The sequence below is a fragment of the Carettochelys insculpta genome, chromosome 26 (genome assembly GCF_033958435.1).
Source record: "Carettochelys insculpta isolate YL-2023 chromosome 26, ASM3395843v1, whole genome shotgun sequence".
In the NCBI taxonomy this organism is placed as follows: Eukaryota; Metazoa; Chordata; order Testudines; family Carettochelyidae; genus Carettochelys; species Carettochelys insculpta.
This window is the reverse complement of record NC_134162.1, coordinates 15734679-15753291: the sequence shown is the minus strand read 5'-3', so window position 1 is coordinate 15753291 and position 18613 is coordinate 15734679. Positions and strand designations below refer to the sequence as shown.

Sequence of the window (18613 nt, the reverse complement as noted above, 5' to 3'; positions counted from 1 at the left end):
TGAGTGGCAAACAGGTCTACCTGGGGAAATCCCCATGCATGAAAAAATCGGTCGTAGCAGATCGGAACGGATCTGCCACTCGTGTGTGAGTGCGAAGCGCCTGCTCAGCTGGTCTGCCTTCACATTGCGAGCGCCTGGTAAATACGAGGCTTTCAAGGTTATATTGTTGGCGATGCACCAGTTCCACAATCAGACTGCTTCTGCACATAAGGCACGGGACTGAGCCCCTCCTTGCCGATTTGTCTTTGCTTTCTTTTTTTTTTTTTTGTTTAATAACCAAAACAAGTTACCCGTGGGGGGAAAAAAAGCCACTAAGTAATCCGACTCTGGCCTTAGCCTGAGTGGATTCCGTCTGCAGCTGATGGCGGTTGAGAAGGAACTGGCGGGGACCAGATCGCGCACACGGCCCGGGGTGTGCAGGGGGGCGGCGGCCCGCGTCAGCGCATGCGCGATCCAGGAGAAACTGCTGGAAGATTTCCGATCTGCGGCGCCGGGCGAGCCCAACACCTATTGTGGAGCACCCACGGGGACCACTCGAAGAAGAATGTGCTCTTCCTGAATGTCATCTCTAACCCAGATGGGTCTCATTTGTGTGTACATCTCCTGCACCACACTGAACATAACGCTGGGAGAGCACTGTCGTGTCACTGCTAAAAGTTGTTTGCTTCAGCAGGCCCCAGGGTACCTACTGCAATCTCTGGGGTTAAAAATGCCTGTACCACTACTGAGTGCCAGTCTTGCTCCTGCTGCTTACGTAACAATGGACAGCAGAAATCAACAGGTCTTTTTACATGAGTACAGATCAACTGAATGGCTCCATTGTTGTGACAAATATTTTAACTAGTGCCTTTCTTGGTTTATTAGAAGTTAAAACTTTTTTTGTTAAGCATCTGAGCAGTTCCTTCAGGAACAGGAAAAAGCATTGACTAGAAATAAATAAAACAAAGATCCCCAAAATAATAGAGTTATACAGGCATGGACATCCTTGCTCACTAGCTACCTATTAGCCTGCATGCACAGGGAATATGCACCTGCAGTCAAGCATTTAAAATACTAAAAGCATTAACAGCAAAGTGCTGTAGATATTTCGTACCAGTTACATCCATGCACTGCTTCTACAAGAGTATAGACAAGGGTCTCATCTTGTCTGATAGCCAGAGGCCACGTGGGCCAACTCCCTTGGATTCCACTAGGCTTTATAACTAGCTACCCTGGCCTAGCTTCACTTTATTATAGTGATAAAAAAATATTTCACAGATTCAGTCAATTTTGCTGTATATTTATGTGTCTTAGCTCAATGCTGGTGTTCTTTTGGGAGACAGAACAATTCCTGAAATTAACAATGTAAAACCGTTTAGCCCATGTTTCTTTAAAAAAATTGTTGAAATTCTTGCAAGATCAGCTTTCATAGGGTCTAGAAGCTACAATGAGGGGAACATTACAACCCTGCGACATTTTCCTACCGGTCATTAATCAAATTCATGCTGGAGAAGGGAACCTCCTAGGCAGCATCCTTCTAGCTGTCCCATCCATGAGGTTTGCAGCAGGACCCTGAGTATATACACCAACTCGGACATGCTCAGGGACATTTAATATCTTATTTGCATTGTTCATTGTCTGCACACCGTGCAGCAAGAGAGCCAGCACTGGAGTCCATCGGGAAACTAGATCACATTTGATTTTATTGGACATGCCGAGAAAAAGACTGAGAAAAACTTGGGGGGGGGAGACACATTGGGTCATGTCTTGGACAAAAAAAGCTTTAAATCTACCCCCAAAAGTCACCTTTTACAGCTAAGATTTTCAAAAGGGACAAATGCTTTTGGGTCTCCAAGTGGAGACATCTAAAAGGGATCCAATTTTCACAAGGAGAGAGCTCAATGCTATGTAAAAATCAGGGTTCAAGATGCCCTCCCACAAATGAGGCTACCTTAATTAGGGTTTAAAAGTCTTATGTGCCTCTCTATGTGCAGGTGCAGGGTATGGAAAGAAGGGGCACTTAGTTGACTAAAATATTCAGTAAGCTCCATGTGAACCCACACCCTGCATTCATTAAGTCAGAAATAACTTACTTGGCAGGGTAATGTGTTTATCGCAATCAAACCCCAGCCCAGAATTGTAACAAGTTTTTGACAGTCATCATTTTAAAAAGGATTTTACAAATATTATGGCACATTTTAAAAATGCCTTTAAAGTAACAAACACACTCAATCTCTCCTTAGCACAACAACAAAGCAACATTCTGGTAATGTGTGAGTAACTGGTTTCAGCACGTCTGTTCATTTGGACAGGAAATGATCATTCTGTTCCCCACGTACACAGACTATGTACGAGAGTCTTCACACACAGAGCCTAACAGAGTTGAACAAAGTTCCTCTCCTGTGCATCAGGTCCCTAAAAACAACTCTATTGTACACAGCTTTGGAACGTATGTTGAAGATAATTAGTTTATGGTGAGAGCAAGAGGGCAGATACTGCTCTAATTCTGCCTCAGATTTTTTTTCTGTCTCAACATATGGCTACAACAAATCTTTGGAGACCCTGAAGGATGAAGCTGGCTTACTCTGAGTTCCTTCCTAAACTGACTAGGCTTCTAAAAATAGACTCCAAAGGGAAAGTGAAAACAAGCAACATATTATATAAGTCAGCACTTTTACATACTGTGCAAGACTCCTGCAATTTCAGGAAAAATATGATCAGAGTGAACAATGAAAAAGTACCTGAAGGGCATTTGGAGGAGTGTGCCATTATATAGCATATTAGGGATAAGGCTAGTAAATACCATTCCTTCCCTTAGGAGTTCTCCTTCTGGAGGAGTGAGTGCCATTAATGTACAGGAAGGATAAGAGATACCATTCTCTACTACTCTAGGTCATAAGCAAATGAAGACAAGAAAGCTGATCCACCATTAATCTGCATTATGCATGGTTGACTAGTTCACCCATTTGATATTCACACTGGATATGCATAAAGGGGAGGGTTTAGGAGGTGAGCGCTTGGAATGTCATACCTTTGTCATCTTTACCCAGAAAAATCATCTCTTTTCATCTGGCTGGGGAACAGGCGAAAAAGGAAAGCTTTTCAGGGCTTGTCTGCACTGGGAAGTTTGCTGGTATAATGCCCTGCATGGGCAATCTTATTCCAGAATAAAAGAGTATCTTGCATCAGCATAAAAGTTCACATGGTACATAACAGTGGTAGAGCTACAGGGCTGTAATTATAGCAGGATACTTATGCTAGTAAATTTCCCTGTGTAAACTGGCAAGCAGCATGTTCAAAACCACCCAGAGAAAGAAACTGATCCATTAAGAGACAACAAAACTGCTCTGAACTGCAGATAGCACAACCTGTTCTAGGCTTAGTGCTCAGCAGTACAGCTACGAAGTCTCTTAACCCCTTTAGGCCCTTCTTCAGGAAGGCATTTAAACATGTGCCTAATTTTAAGCACACATGCAGATTCAGTGACTTCCCTGTAGCTACATGTGATCTTAAGCACTCTCCTGAATATGGGCCATGAGCCCAACTCCCCCAGCACAGCTGGATGTCAAACTCCAGCATACTTGTCTCCATCAAACTGTAAGGGGGAGCTGCTTTGCTGGTGTCATTTGATGGGAATGGGAGATTAGAACTTACCCCTGGCCTGCCTCGAGGCCTCAGAAGCAAGCCACTGGATGGATATTCGGGTCAGTGGAAAATACTCACACATGGAGAAGCAACAAGGCAAAGAGACAGTTTCAGAGAGGGTCATTTCGGGCCACAGGGAAATAGGAGCCGTGGTACCCATCAGAAGAACATTACCTGCTGGAGGAAGGAAAACAAGGCATCTGAATATTTTGTAATGTGTAATTAGAGGCACTCTGTGTGTTGGGGTTTTAGAGAAGACCAGTAGTGATCTTGGAGAAACCCAGATTTTTGGGTGAAAACAAGGAACGTAAGTGAGGCTGCAAGTGAGCTGAGTCTGAGGCTTTCAGGTGTGCCAGATGTGAGTGCCAAAAGTTTGGAATTAGTTTCCTAAGTGCAGCTTACACATGTTGTCCCCAATCCGCATGCATCCAGGCCCTTTGTCCTTCCAGCGGAGCGAGGTTCTCGTCACATGCAAATGCTCATGAAGTATACTTTCTGCATCACTTCTTCACAGACCAGCTGCCAGACGTCTTCACACACTTTGTCTTGTCCACTCCTGCTGCAGCAATTCCTGCCCATGCACACATCAGATTGCAGGATCGATCCCTCCCTCCCCCTCTCTCACACTCACACAACTCACTGTTGACTGGTGTCCTTACTGGCACCCTTATTAGGCACAGACAGGGGCTCTGCATACAACACCAGCTGGCCCTTTCAACCTCTACTCCTGTTTAGAATGCAGTTTTGGTGCCAGTATCACATTCAGCAGGCCTGGCTCCCCTCACAGATTTCGGTCTATATAAAATTAAGGAAGCCCTTCTCAGAGGCTAACATGGAGTAATCTTGGTAGGCACTGAGGACGAAAGCCTATTTTCCCTCTGCTGGAAACAATCCTTACTTCCTAAGAGCACACCGATCTCAAAAGGACAGGGCTTCGAAACTAACTAGTTGTCCATGTGATTGTTATACAACTCTCAGCCTGGGCAGGGACGAAGGATGCTTTCTTCAAAGCAAGCCAGCCCCCAACCTGCGTGGGTGCTGAGCACACATAATAACCAACAACAGAAACTGCTCAGCAGGATTAAGACAACTCACTCACTGGCCAGGATTATCAGCCAGCTGGGAAGTCGCTCTCTTGCAAAGGGACGCTGCTGCTGGTGGAGACTTGGGACATAGCAGCACCTAGCAAAGAGAGGTTCCTGTGAGGACTGAAAGGCAAAGTGTCTGGACCTGCTGGGCGCAGAAAAGCTGGGGTGCTACAGTAGTCATCCATCTGAGAGAGGTCTACGGATCTGGAAACAGCAGGCAGCACCCAGAAATATGCAGCATAGTTTGGGGTTTGTAGGAATGGTGTCACAGAATCAGACTCCTAGGGCTGGGAGGGACCTCAGGAGGTCATTGAGTCCAGCCCCCTGCTTCAAGCAGGATCAACCCGCACTACATCATCCCAGCCAGGACTTAACCAAGGAATGGAGAATCCACCACCTCTCTAGGCAACGCATTCCAAGCTTCACCACCCTCCTGGTGAAGTAGTTTATTGTAATATCCAACCTACTCCTCCTTCTGTAACTTCAGACCATTGCTCCTTGTTCTTTTATCTGACACCACTGAGAACACTTTCTCACCCTCCTCTTTAGAGCTTCCCTTCAGGAAGTTGAAGGCTGTTATTAAATCACCCCTCAGTCTTCTCTTCTGTAAGCTAAACAAGCCCAAATCCCTCAGTCTCTCCTCAGATCATGTACTCCCTGGCCTCTGCTTAGGAGAAGCGGGAATGGGTGACATGATTCCTTGTTCTGTTCATTCCCTCTGGGGCACTGTACTTAGCCTGGAAGCCCCCAGTCTCCAAACAGAAATCTGCTAAGAACAGTAGTCAGCTTCAAAACACAATCACTGTCCAGGAACCCCTCCTCCCCTCCCCTCGCCTGCCACACACATGCAGAATGGGGAGGCAGGTATCCAAAAAGTGAAACCAAACCAAACACACAACAGAACACTTCCCACCCCCGGTTCAAGTTTTTCTTCTGACTTCCATACACTCCAGTAAACCCTTGTTTTAATGGACTAATGGGGAGAAGGTGTGTCCGTTAATGCCTAAAGTCCATTATATCTGAATGGTTATACTGCTGATGATGCACTAACCTTCCCATCACTCACTTCTATCCTCTGTCCTGCCCTTCCCTCGCCCCCTTCTTCCCCTCGCACCTCCTTCTCCCTATCCCAATTACCAGAGAGGTGGCAGTGTTAGTCTGTACTCCAACAAAACAAACCAGCAGTCACACAGCACTTCAAAAGACTAATCAAATGATTTATTAGGTGATGAGCTTTCGTGGGACAGACCCACTTCTTCGGATCTATTATTCTTTAAATTGCTAAGACTGCTGTTTTGTTTTGTCCCAATTACCAGGAGACAAGCTGAATGCTGGCCTGGCTCCTTCCACCTCCTGCAGCTCTCAACACTATGGCGACTACAGCATCCCGGCTATGAGCCACCTGCATGAAGGTAGAGCATGCCAGGGTGGGGGGCAACAATCTCCAGCACCCCTGCTGCTGCTCAGTGCCACTGCATGCAGTGGCAGCCGAGTGCCAACACGTTCCATGTACATGGTGCTAAGGGAGCAGAGCTGAGCCTTACAGCAACTCCTCCACACCCCCGGCTCCTCTGGCCCCCGTGGCTCCAGCCACTGCAGTGGTTCTGGTGAGTGTCTGGCATTTATTTGTGGGGCAGCAGGGCTGGCAGACAGCATCCATTATTTCTGAAGTCCGTTATATCAGGGCCTTGCTGTACAGCCACTTTCCTAGCCAGACTACTTGTCTGGACATTGGGGTCACAATATTAAACTCCTAAGAGCTAAACCACTTTGAAAGCACAACCTACTTTAAAGGAGACAAGATTTAGACTAGAACTATGTACTCTAGTCCTGGACACAGTTCAACCCATTGTGTAAGTCAGTAGCCTTTAAATGAAGGCTCCTAAATATTCATACTACATAGTTCTTGTAAGTAGTTGTTGGGTTTTAACATACAAACTGTGCAACATGGAGAGTGTCTTGACTCTGCAGAGTGCTGCATTGAACAAAGTCAGGCACCCAGCTTTATTTCTAATGGTACAATTAATTTAACACTGTTGAAGGCAGCCAGACAGCCCTGGAAACCAACCCTCCCCCGCACACCACCTTCCAAAACTAGTAGTAATGCAGGAAGCAGTCATACAAGCTCCCCCTCCCAACCCTGTCCATTTGTAACTCCACTCTCTATGCCCAACTCAAACCTTGGCTTCTCTGCTGAAGGTGCAGACAAGGGGCCCAGCTGAGAGACTCTCCAGAAGTCAAACCTAGCAAAACAGTTACCAGCTGGCAACTCAAAGATTCTCAAGTCAGGAACCATTATACTTTGTTTGCTAGGCACTACTTCCCTTCCCCTTGCCCCATTCTCATCAACAGATACTACTGCAACAGTTTGTGGTCTATCCCATGTTGTCCAGAAGCCTAGAGATGCACCATTCCACATCCCATTATGCTTACGCCTTGAGATCTCATGCACGCATGACAGTTCACCCAGGATATGTTTTCTAAGACATTTGTAAGGAGTAAAACTAAACAAGAACAGGCTCCATATTTGCAAACACAGACTTTAACTTCAGCACTTGCAGCATTTGAGAGAAAAGGAAAATACATTACTGCTCTACAGATTTTGGCTGCACTGCTGAAAAAGCCCTTTTCCTTGTGCTGTGAAGCCAGATGCTCTGTTACATCACTGTTTTTGGTATTGAAGGACTGCTGCTGTCTATTAACCTCAGGCAAATGTCTTGCCTGTCGCTTCCATGGAATCAGAAGCCACTCTTCACTGTTGCAGTTCATTCGGCGGCTTTAAAAAGGTCACCCAAACACAAGGGGATGCCATCTGATTTTATACTTTTTCAATAAGCAATCCAAGCTTGTCATGTGATTATTTCAAGTGATTCAAAAGGACCTGACTATTCCAGCTCAGGGCCATTTGAGAAAAGCATAAATTTTATTACTGCTGGTTTGTCAAGGTAACCTCAATTTCATAGCAGAATGAAAACTCCAAACCTGCCCTTTTCATTCCCAGGAGCATATAACTAGTCATCTTTGTGCTCACTCTGCAGTTAAACGTGCCTTTCTTTGTGACCTGAAAGTTTTTTTTTTTTTTAACTACTCCAATCAGTAAAATGTTTAAAACCTTGTTTTAAAAAGCCACCCAAGCCCAAAGTATCAATAAACCCACTTACTGAACTTATGTGCATTGAACACCTAACTTCCCCAGTGCATAGAAGCAGATGCTTTAGCAAAAATGGATGCATTCTGGAGTATTGACTAAGGGGTGCAGACAACTGAGAACAGAATGACTGATATTTTCTGGAAAAACATATGACAGGAGAAATCACAGAAAAACAGGGAAGGGTAACATAGTGCCAATGTTTAAAAAGGGGAAAAAGGAAGAGCCAGGTAACTATAGACCAGTCCACCTGACTTCAATATCTGAGGAGCTACAGCAACAGTGTATAAAACATTCCATTTGTGAATACCTGGAGGACAAAAGGGATAATAAGTAGCAGCTGGCACCGATTTATTCAGAGCAAGTCATGTCAAGCCAGCTTGATTTCCCTCTTTGACAGGATAAATGGTTTGTTGGATATGGAGAATGTGGTAGACATAATATACCTGGACTTCAGCAAAGCTTTTGACACAGTCCCACATGACATTCTGATAAGTAACCTGGAAAATTGCAGGTTCAGCAGACCTACCATTGAAGGGTACATAACTGGTAAAGTAACTGCAAACCAAGAATCGAAGGAATGATGTTAGACTGGAAAGAGGTCTTGAGTGGTGATTCATAAGGATCTGTTCTGGGCCTGGTGTTATTTAGCATTTTTATTAGTGATTTAGATATAGGAATAGCAAGCATACAGATCAAATCTGTAGATGACACAAAGCTAGCAGGAGAGATGCAAACACATTGAGGAGGATCTTGCTAAATTGGAGGACTGGGCTATAGACGACAAAATTACATTCAAAAAGTGCAAGCTGCTACCCTTAGGGAATAAACAAAATAAAGACTGGGGCATAAAAGTTTTGGCAGCAGCACTGTTGAGAAGGATCTGAGTTGTGGTGAATCACAACCTCAGCATGAGTCCACAGTGAAACATGAGGCAAAAGCTCCAACTACAGCACAGCAGGTTAGAGGAAATCTCAAACACAAACAGAAAACCTCACCAGTTTGAAAAGACAATGGAACATACTGGTTTCTGAGGCTGTGGAAGCTCTCTCTAGGGAGACTTTCAAAAGGAGACTGGATAACTGCCTGTCTTGGAGGGTTTAGCCACAGCTAATCCTTAATCTTGTCAGGCAGTGAGATTTCCCCGGTGATCCCTTCAAACCCTTCTATTAGTCTACAACCGTCCAAATGGTATCCAGTTCTTTTGCTCAATGTAACCACAGTCACCTTCACTCAGCCAAGAGGGACCTGACAACCTCTCAGGAGTAGAGCAGAGCAAATCTATAACTTAGATTAATTTAAACTCCTTTGATTCATAGCTTGTCTGCTGACAGGCTGCACTTTTCACGTGTATTCATATAGCCCCGCTAATTATTCATCTACATGCAGCATATTTAATACTCAAAATTTGAACTTCTTCATTGGACACAGTTCACAATAGGCTTTTGTTATTCGATTTGATGAGCACAGCTCTTAAGAATAGGTTTCCATTACAGAGCTGCTTTGTAACAGTCACTTAAAATTTATCTTGGTTCTGCAAACAGACCCATACAGTAGACAGCCGGTGGAAAAACACAACAGAGAAGCAGGAGCACAGGCAAGGCATATTAACATTAACAATCTGAATGAATATTCACAGTTTTAAGTAGCATTCTCCTGGACTTGAATTCTGGTTCAGCCATCCACCACCTCAGAATGAGCACAGCAACCCCATTTACAAAGAGTTCATTCAGCTACCTGCTCTCTAACACTGGGGTTTTCTTTGAAAGTGACAACCAGAAATATTATATTCCAGTCCTTCATAACTAGGACATCTCTGAGAAAAGATGACCAAAGGGAGAGCAATACACTGCTCAGAAGTAACAGGAAACAACTACAGATTGTTTCCCTCCTCCGACAGCATAACTATATTTGACTTAATAAAAGGAGACATTGAGTGTCCATAAGTTATGCTTTTAATTATTTGTGTCACCAGGTTACATTACAGTGCCTGCCTAAGCACTTGCAATAACCTAGGGGATGTGGTGGTGACCAAACTGTACAGTACATTACATTTGATTGTGTCCATAAAAAGTACAGTAGGTGCAGCTGGCCGCAGTAATGCTCCTGTCACACAAGTGCAAGTGAGGGCAGGCGAGGAGACAAAGACAAAATAAATGAGCTAACTTTTGGAGCAGTGACCCCGAACTGCAGTGAGAACTCACTACCATTGCTGTGCTCATTCTCCCACAGGACTGGTGGGGATACGTTTGAATCCAGGCACTAGATTCAGTGCTGTATCTTCCCAGTGCGCTTCAGCTTGACAGCAGCAGGTTAAGGGGCTCAGTTTAGCAAGTGAAAGTTGACAGAAGGGATGTAAATTCTCCTCTTCAGGTATTAGCCAGGGTTAAGGAGATGCTTTTCCCCATGGGCAGATGGTGCCACTTGTACTATTCTCTGAAGCATGCAGTTCTGGGCATTCACAGAAGCAGGGTATAAGTAGTTAGGTCATTGGTCTGACCTGGTACAGCAAATCCTCTGCCGGCTGCCTCAGTGACTTCAACCAAATCCCAAGGATCCACTTAATAGGACTACTTGTGTTGAAGAAGCCTTGCTGGACTGGACCCAGACTAGTGCAATCAATATGGTATTTAGAGGCTCCTGTCCCATGTTTCGTGGGCCCACTGTGTCACCAAACAAGATAAATCAAACAACCTCTTAAGGCAAACAAATGAGCTGAACATGCAGAAAAAGGAGCTGTCACCTGTTTGATTTAGAAGAATGAAGCAGCCATCAGAGAAGAATAATTTTTACTAGCCAGCTCTTTGTCAGTATCGATTTCCCCCATGAGAAAGGAAACGCTTCTCTGGCTAGATGGAGGATGATTTATACTCCTGTCTAGTGTTCCTTCAACTGTGTGTGGGGGCAGCCGCCCAGGAGAGATTCAGGTGCCATCCAGCTTGTTCACCGACTGTCCACAGCTGCCCATAGCCAGGAGCATGTATTTCTACTGGTGCTGCACATATGCTCATGCCTCAGCACATGTAAAATTTTATTCCACACACGGATGGAAAAAATTAAGAGGGGACACTGGGAAGTAGCTGAGTGGTCTGATCAGCAGCCTGGGTGACAGTCTAAATGGAATCTCTTTGGTCCAACCTATCGCAATTACCCCTGCTCTCTTTTTCTTTGCGACTGAAGAATGCAGGAGCGAACGGTCATTTTTTCCCTAACCTAAGTCAAGGCACAGCCATTTCCAGTGGCACTTCTCCTAAATGAGCTCTAGGGGAGGCTTGCTTGGACGGCATAAATGTGAAAGGCACTACAGTTCAGGACACTGGGATAAAATGAAAAGACCAACTGCTTCCTTGGATGACTACAAACCACTTTACTCTTTTGCAAGCCGTCCTTTAATGTCACGGACACTCAAAGACTAATGGCAGCCTGCTGCTCCCTTTTCCAGTAACTAATAACTACTGCTACCTTCTAACTCTTTTGCAGCACTTTTAGTCAGCAACTCCCAAAGTGCCATACAAAGGAGGTTAGGATCATTACCCCATTTCACAAAGTGGAACTGTTGTCAGGGTACACCCTCCCAAAGCAGGCATGTCAGGCTGCAGCTTTCATCCCCTCTGCACCAGATGGAAGGTTGGATAATAAATCCAAAGCTAGTGACCTCGGTGTGAGTGACCTCTGAGGAGCTAAACCAGAAGCGGAAGAATGACCAGAGAAGAGCCACTGCAGACAGCTTTCAAACAGTCATTTTTCACACAGGGCGAGCAGTCAAACCCCTGCTATGCAGAGTGCTGGGACTGGAGAGCTGAGCGAGAGGAGGACACAAGAAGTTTCCCACAACCCCCAAAGCCAAGGAAGCAGTCAGAGAGACCAGACCAGACACTTACATTGTTAGGCCACTGCCCCGGAGGCTCAAAGCACAACATATAAAACAATCCTCATTTCCTGGGTAGGGTAATATCACCCTTATTTTACACAGAAATATTAAAAATATGATTTGTGCCCACAAGTCAGCCACAGAGCCATGAATCCAAGAGTCCTCAATTCCCAGGCCCCTGCTTTAACCATTAGACCACTCTGCTTCCGGGGGCAGGGAAGAGAGTCCTACAGTTCTTGGGCCTGGTCCCCTCTTCTGGCCACATGGTACCATTCCCTACTCAGACAGGGACCTCCACAGAGCTGAAAGAACAAAAGGACCCTGGGAGAATTCGAAAAGCTGCTGTTTTGTTGTCTTTCCCAGGACACCCCGCTGCCAAGTACCAAAGCCTTCATTTTCATCAGCCAGGTTTTTTGCCACCACAGATTAAGCAGCTGCGCTCAGTAACAAGATTTAAAAGGTTTCTCAGGAGAAGCATGTTCCAGTGAGGCAGTCCCATGGGTCTGAGCAAAAGTGGAGCCATTTAGGTAAATAAGGATTCTCCAAGCATTACTTGTGCACCTGAGTCTAATTGGGCTGCAGCTGCTCACTGCATCAATTTTATTTGTAAACACCCTGTCTCTTTCCTGGTTAAGAGGGTCTTAACTAATTGGGCATTTCCTCCAATGGGTTCCCACACTGTCCCTCATTCCCACTCCCGCACACTCCCCTCAGATATGTAAGCAGCTCCAACCAATCTTAGCTTCTCAACAATCCTTCAGACAAACTCCTTGTTTAAAAGTCCTGTTCTTTTTAAAAAGATGTGAATCCGTATGCGTAAAGCAAGGGTTCGCATGTGTGTATGTGTCCATGCCTGTGGTACACCTGGAGGAATATGGTGTAAAAAATTGTAACTTTTGTGCATAATGTTTTAAAATCCCACATTTTTCTCAAAAAGACAATATAACCCCCCAGTTTCAATCATTTTGGTAATTTATTTAGAAATACCTGTCATTAAGTATGTCTGTAGTAATACAGACAACACAAAAGATTCAGTCTGCAGCTCGGTGTCACCTGCCACCTCCCTCTCACTCACTGGGATGGGGGGCTAATTACCCTCCCTGTGCTCCAGAGAAGGCTGAGGGGCTTGGCTCCCCCAGCCCTATGTTCACCCACCACCCATGGTGACAATAGCCACATATTCTGTCCAATGTGCTTTGCTGCTGCACCACAAGGCAGAGCAGCTGAGTAGGAACCAGTTATTTTGTCCTGAGGATTTCCAGTATTTACCCTTCCAAAACAACAAAAACAAAACAAAATGGATATTTCCTGCACAACAAAAATCTGAGAACATTTGGGTTCGTGACTGGGAATGCTTCACTGAAGAAACCACAACATAGTTCAAATTTCATCCTTTTTACACTTTGAAAGGTTTAGATAGATTTAAAATAATTTTGTTCCATAGTTTTTAAATTAAAAAATTTAAAACATTCCATTCCAAGAATGTTGAAAGATGTTTCAACATTACTAAAACACTTCATTTAGCTTTCCCTCGAAATGAAATTCCCTAAAGAACATAACAGCCATAATGGGTCTGACCAAGGTCCATCTTTGCCTACATCCTGTCTACCGACAATGGTCAATGCCTGGTGCTACAGAGGGAATGAACAAAAAAACAGGAAATCATCAAGGGACCCATCCCTCATCATTCATTCCCAGCTACTGGCAAACCCTGAAACTGTCATTCTTCACAAATATTTTCACTTTAAAAAATGGCACTTTTCTTGGAAGTACCAATTCAGGTGAACAACTTCCAGCCAGATGCACAGGAATAAGCCCGCTGGTGCTAGCTATGGTGGTGATGTTGGAGTAAACATCTGCCTTCTGCCTCATTCAGTAATGCTGTTCTCGTCATTAGCTAACAGTCTGGATCCCATCTGAACTGACACCTGAGAACAAACAGCAGGGGCATATACTGGTGGCTGTAACCTGCTGTAGCATGGACAGTAATGGTGTGTGCCAGGTTTCCAACCCTATGGTTTGGAACCTAGGGTTTTGTGTTTCAATTTATGAACTGTGTCCAGTTACGGTGCACACTGAAGTGTAATACCATGTTAATTTCCAGAGACACAGACAGTGGTCCTGTTAGTGAAGCACAAACAGAATCAGTTATCAATCTATCCTTCAAATACATTTTAACTACATGAAAGCTGGAGCGTAATCCTCTATGCTTTTAGAGCATCTCGGAGATGTGGCTAATGCTACATGGGGCAACATGCAATAGGCTTTAGCATCCCAAACTGCCTCATGACGCAGATGGAAAGCTCAGGAACAGCTTAAACAGAAAATGAGCAATGTTTTCCTTGGTGCGAGCCGTAAGACCTGAGACAGCAAAGCAGACAGCAGTAACCTCAGTACACATTTTTGTCTGGTCCCTAATTAGATTTTACTGTTCTAGTCTAAATGGATAGGCATTAACTAACTCCTGAACCAAGGTGTAATTAGATGGGCATAAAAGAACACTGAAGGGATACTAATTACATTCTAAGAGACTAATAGAATTGAGTCAGAGAAGCAGAAAATTACCTTTGTGGGAAATCAGGTTAATAGTTTAAACTGAAGGAGCAGCAGCTCCACAGTCACCACAGATTCAGCGCTATCTCCCCAGCTCCTTATATTTATGGCTACAAAAGTCACGGTCAAGCATCCAGGCACAGCCAGGGCAACCGCAAGAGCTGCAACAGATGGGGCCTGTGTGTCACCCTGCAGCGGCCCGCACAACTCCTTTCCTTAGTGGAGATGCCATCATGCTGGCCTCCTACCAGCACAGTGTATAGTAACTCAGGTTCTACCCATGCTGTAAGACAGTTTGCTAGAGGGGGAATTTCCCAGCCACGTGTATGGACCCCCCCCATGACTCTCTGTGCTCAGATGCCTAGGACATGCGGAGTGAAGCCATGTGTTCCTCAGTATCGTGAGTAAAGTCCAGCAAACCCATCTCTGCCCACGTTTGGGAGAGACTGTTCTGGTCTTGAGCAGATGCAAGTGAAAGTCAGCACACACAACAGTGGACTCTTGAATTGGCAGGCCCCTCATTGATAGGCAAGGAATACCTGGCTCTTTCCCCATCTAATGGCCCCTGATGGGTGGTCCTTCCCTCTTTTGGGCCTCTGGCAGCGTCACGATTGGTTTCCACCCCTTCAGGAGTCAAAGTCCTTTGCTAAGAACAAGGGAAAATAGTCAACTGAACATTCAGACCCAATTGGGCACAGCCGCCTGCCCCTTTAGCTTACAGGTGAAGCTCACCTATAAGGCAACACCCTCTCCTCTGTCCAGCCCCATGCCCCACTCGACCTCAGAGCCTCGAACTGGCACCAAGCTCTAACCCTTCCAGGGCTCTTGCAGCCCATTGTTCCCAGCCACATATGATCTTCCAGCAGCCTTGAGGCTCTGCTCAAGCACACACCGTCATCTTCCCGCCCATCCTAGATCCGCAAAGCACTCTCTATACCCTCTGCCTAGTCGCAACCTCCCAGCTGACCTCCAGTTTTTCCTCTTTTAGTCCATCCTTTTCACATGACCACACCCTCTCAGGTCACCAGCATTCTTGGGCTTCTTCAGTCCTTTTGGTGCCAGGACTGACAGGCCCTGGCCCTTCACATATACCAGTTTTACCAACAACACTGATATTTTGTATGTGTGAGAAATTGGTTTCTCTGCCGTCAAAGCTGTATTTGAAATGTTAACATTTCTCTCTGCATTAAGCCTGCCAAAATACTTATGGCATGGGGAGGAATAAGAGGGATCGATTTTCACTGCTCAGATCTGTAGGTATCCACTCACTCATTCCTCCTCACTGTTGAAGTATAAACCCTCTTAAGTTTGGAGAAGGGCTACAGTTTTGCTGGAAAAAAACAGTGAAAATCTGCAAAAATACTGGTACTATGCATGCAGATTTTAAAGGAGATAGCTCTTCCCCCCCATTTAAATTTCCTACCACTGAAACGAAAGCTTGAAGAAAAGACCAATTCCAAACCTCATGTGGCAATGACTGCTGCTTTGATAGCTACTGGAAAGAAGAGAGTCTGTGGCTTGTGCTGACCTCATGACTTTGCATTTGAAATTGGGAAGCTTCGCAGCTCTTTCTGCTAGGAGCAAAACCTACAGCACAAAAGAAACTCTGAACTCCTGCTCTTCCGCAGCAGGGATGAAACTGAGAAGGATGTGATGGAGCACAGGAGGGGGAAGCTGGGCTGGGATTCATCCTTTTCCCTGACTGTGGTGAGCCCTGAGCAGGGGATTTTTCCCCATTTACTCGATTTCTGCTGGTCATGGTTTTGCTACAAGTACTGGGCCAAGATCATCGATTGGTGTAAACTCACTCAGTTTCAGTGGAACCACATCAAATTTGTCTGGCTATTCCTGAACAGCCACTACCTACCATCCGCACCTGCCTTTTCCGGCCGAGCCATTTCCATTGCAGCAGATAAGCCATTTTAAGATATTAGTTCAGATAACTGCAGTTCCTCCCTCCCCCTCGAAGTGCAGTTCACACCTGCATTTGGAAAATAATTCTTTACCATCATCCATCACTAGGACTGAGGCCGTGTGCTAATCATCTGTTTTCCACTGGTGCTTTATGATGCTGTTTGCAGGGTTTGCCGGGCTTCACTGTAAGGAGCACTGGATAGCTTGAATCTCAATGGACACAAAACCGAGAAGTCCTGTGGCACCTTATAGACTAGCAGATATTTTGGAGCATAAACACAAGGGCAAAAACCCACTTCGTCAGATAACGGACACTAACACTTTCTTCAATGAGTCTCCTTGCTCAATTGTGCTACTTGTGTAACGGGAGCAATTCCAGCCAGCACCACTGGCATGAGAACAGAGCCAGCTGTTAGTGCTACTGATACTTGGCCGTACTTCAGCAAGCTGGATCCGGAGCAGGTTCTTTTCTTCCCCCTCCAGGTGCTCAGTATCAGCCACTCCCCTCAGATGGGCTCTGGCAGAAACAGCCCTTTCCCAGTGTGCTGCTGCACCCCTGGCATGAAGTGGTTTCCATTATCTATAAGGATTACGGTTGGGCTCAATAACTCTCCACACCCCCACTGTGCAAACCGTTCCAGTGCCCTGCCCTCCGCTGAAGAGTAAATGACTCAGCCAGCCACACAGCAAAACCAATGTTATTTTTCACAATGTGGAATATAAGGGAAGTGAGCTGGTCCCAGGAGGTGAAAACCAACTGCAGGATCCAGTGGGAAGGGCCGTAGGAGGCCCAGATTTGTGTTGTGGTTTACATGACCTTGAGAAGATGCAACTCTCTCCATGCCTCTACCCCTGCACTGCCACAATCCTCCTCACAGTTAAAAAGCATTGAGACTGGTGAGGCATGCCTGTGATTAAGAAGGAGGTTCCTGGGTGGTTCCAAGGGTTTGCATGCAGAGGGGGTAGCATTCAGTGTTCCTCACTGTTACTGGTTTAACAGGGTGTGGAGAGAAGTTTGTTGTTGCAGGGACCAGTACAGAACAGGGGACCCCACCAAGTGGCCTGGAGAAGGAAGACCCCAGCAAATCGTAACCTCGTGACTGGATGACACAGCTGGATCCGGACAGACAACAGGCTGCAGAGAGAGGAGCCCGTGACCTTGTACCAGCCAAGTAGAACACAGGATGAGGGGAGTGGCAGGAAGAGAGGGGTCCGGGCTACCCTGTTTACCTGTACAGAAGACAAAGGATAGGGGAAGAGCTGCTGCTAAGAGACAGAGGCTTGACAGAAGGAGGTGGCTGCTGGACTGTGCAGAGGGAGTAGGCAGAACCCACCTGGATGCAAAGGAAACAAACATGCTGTACTGAGGGAGGCCAGGCTGGTAGCATAGGAACTCAGGGCCTATGTTCACATGATCCAACTCTCCTGTTTTATGCTGGCCGAGAGTCACTCTGGTCAAGAGAGCAGGGCTGCATTATTCTCTCTGGGGATACAGGCCCCAGGGCAAGTGGACTCCCTGTGGAGGCCCACAGCAGGAGACAGGCATGCTGGATGTCAGAGAGGTGCAGTCCCAGGAAGTGGAGTTGCTTAAACCCCAAGGGAGAGTGGACTGCCGAGAATAAGCTGTTGCGCTTAATAGACCAAGTGCTCAGCACCACAGCAGCTCAGATTATGGGTCAAGGTTCAGGTGGTTGGCAGAAGATACAAGTCCTACCACCCCCCGTCACACTTCTTTTTGTACAACTGTTTTGTAAGTACTGGGCTGACTGTACAAGGAAGTCATGTGGGGGAAATGGGGAGGCTCTGTCCATATGACTGTCTGCTGTCAGTATTTTAACAGTAGAATGCACTAGGATAGGCTGTCCTCATTACTGTTATTTACAGAAGCCCTTTCAATTTGCTGTGTGCTAATGAGCATGTGTTTGTAATACGATGCCTGAGGCATTAGTCACACAACTACTGTTAATGCCATGGGAATCACTTCCCTAAAGCCTGATCAAATTGACTTTCTACCCTTATCTGTATTATTAATTCAGAGCCATAAAACTCTTTCTTCCATGTATAGGTCACTGCTGGCTAAAAGTCAGTCAGTGCCAGGCAGAGGGATGGAGATAGGGACAGGAAATTTTATCTTTCAGGCAATAGTTTTAATTTGATCTAGGATGATCTCAGTGATCATCTAGGTATTTGTACCATGCCCATCACAGTGGACTCTGCCTGCATGCTCACCATTGTAATGCCTTCTCCAGTGGAACCTCAGTCCAGACAGTAGCCACACTCCACCTATAGTACCTTTCTTAGCAGCATCAGCAAAGGGTTTGGGGATACAGAGAGCTTTATGCTCCAGGGATGGACGCCTGACACCTGCTAAGCACCAGGTTTGATTTACAGATACATGCATGTGAAAGTCAACTA

At 45.7% G+C, this 18613-nt stretch overlaps 1 protein-coding gene across 15 annotated transcripts in view; it reads right to left on the bottom strand.

Annotated features, from left to right (window-relative positions):
* The window catches only part of LRIG2 (leucine rich repeats and immunoglobulin like domains 2), a 161566-nt gene that overhangs the window by 41862 nt on the left and 101091 nt on the right, over positions 1-18613 (bottom strand). For 13 of the 15 annotated variants that reach the window (XM_074977335.1, XM_074977336.1, XM_074977340.1 and 10 more), the window contains exon 22: positions 3703-3801. The exons of the other annotated variants lie outside the window; for them this stretch is intronic. The gene's annotated coding sequence lies outside the window, so the exon portion shown is untranslated. The remainder of the gene's footprint in view (positions 1-3702; positions 3802-18613) is intronic. 15 annotated transcript variants of the gene reach the window in all.